Here is a 1,550-nt window from a genome sequence, read left to right on the forward strand (position 1 = left end):
AAGCACATGAAGAAATGTTCAAAATCCCTAACTCTAAGAGAGATGCAAATCAAAACAACTATGAGATATCATCTCACCCCAGTCAGAAGAGCAAACTCTAACAGAACAGCAAGCAACAAATGCTGGCAAGGTTGTGGAGAAACTGGAACCCTTATTCACTGTTGGTGGGAGTTTAAAATGGTGCAACCACTATGGAAGGCAGTCTGGTGCTTTCTCAAAAAGTCAGAAATATCGTTTGACCCAGCAATTCCACTACTTGGAATATACCCCAAAGAAACCATAACCGCCACCCCAGTAGATACATGCACACCCATGTTTATCATGGCTTTGTTCACAATAGCAAAGAGTTCATGAATGGGTAGAAAAGCTGTGGTATATTCACACAATGCAATACTGTGCTGCATTGAAAAACAAGGAACTCGAGCACAGTTCCGGGCCGGTAGTTGCTGTAGGCCTCTTCACCTGCTCTTGTCGCGCCCCACGCCTGCTCTTCCTCCGGGAGTCCAGCACCATGGCCAACAGGGAGCGCACCTTCATCGCCATCAAGCCGTACGGCGTGCAGCATGGCCGGGTGGATGAGATCATCAAGCGTTTTGAGCAGAAAGGATTCCACCTTGTGACCAAGAATCTCTGTCAGGAGCATCTGAAGCAGCACTATATTGACCTGAAAGACGACCGCCCATTCTTCCCGGGTGAAGTACATGAACTCGGGACCAGTTGTGGCCATGGTCTGGGAGGGGCTGAATGTGGTCAAAACCGGGCGAGTGATGCTTGGAGAAACCAACCCAGCAGATTCTAAACCAGGCTCTATTTGTGGGGAACTTCTGTATTCAAGTTGGCAGGAACATCATCCACGGCAGTGATTCAGTAAAAAGTGCCAAGAAAGAAATCAGTCTATGGGTTAAGCCAGAGGAATTGGTTGACTACAAGCTTTGTGGCCATGACTGCATCTACGAATACGAGGAGGACGACAGGAGCATCCTCCTGGTTTGAGACTGCTCCATGTGCTCCTGTACACAGCTCTTCATTCCAGGCTTGGAAATGGGAGGGCTGAGGGTCCTTTTCTAAAGCAAATCTACCAATAAAGCTTTTGGAAACTGGGCGGGGTGGGGAGAGAAAGAAAAACAAGGACCTCATGAAATATTACTCAAAATGGATAATCCTGGAGGAATATGCTGAGTGAAACATCTCAGTCACAAAAGGACAAATATTGAGTAGTGCCACTGTTGTAAAATGGGACTGACATGGGGTGGGGGGAGACTCTTAGAAAGAGGGGATAAATTATGTATACTGCATTGAAACAGATGAGAGAGAGAACTGTTTAAAAGGGATATATGATTAGGTATTATTGTCATGACGTGAGTCCAGAACGAACGCTGCTTAGTGGAATGGTCTTGGAGGGAGGGATTGTATAACAATGAAATAACTTTTCTTTAACTTTTCAAAGAGAAGAATGAGATGGAGGAAGGGGTGGGCAGGGGGTAAAGTTCAACAATGAATGAATGGGAATCCAAAATCTCTGTAAATTTTAATTAAAATTAATAATAATA

At 45.1% G+C, this 1,550-nt stretch overlaps 1 pseudogene; it reads left to right on the forward strand.

Moving 5' to 3' along the window:
• The first annotated feature begins 511 nt into the window (after positions 1 to 511).
• Positions 512 to 993, forward strand: LOC102847092 (annotated as a pseudogene).
• Positions 994 to 1,550: the final 557 nt, after the last annotated feature.

This window comes from Elephantulus edwardii, unplaced genomic scaffold, assembly GCF_000299155.1.
Source record: "Elephantulus edwardii isolate Elephantulus edwardi_28Jun2011 unplaced genomic scaffold, EleEdw1.0 scaffold00130, whole genome shotgun sequence".
Lineage (NCBI taxonomy): Eukaryota > Metazoa > Chordata > Mammalia > Macroscelidea > Macroscelididae > Elephantulus > Elephantulus edwardii.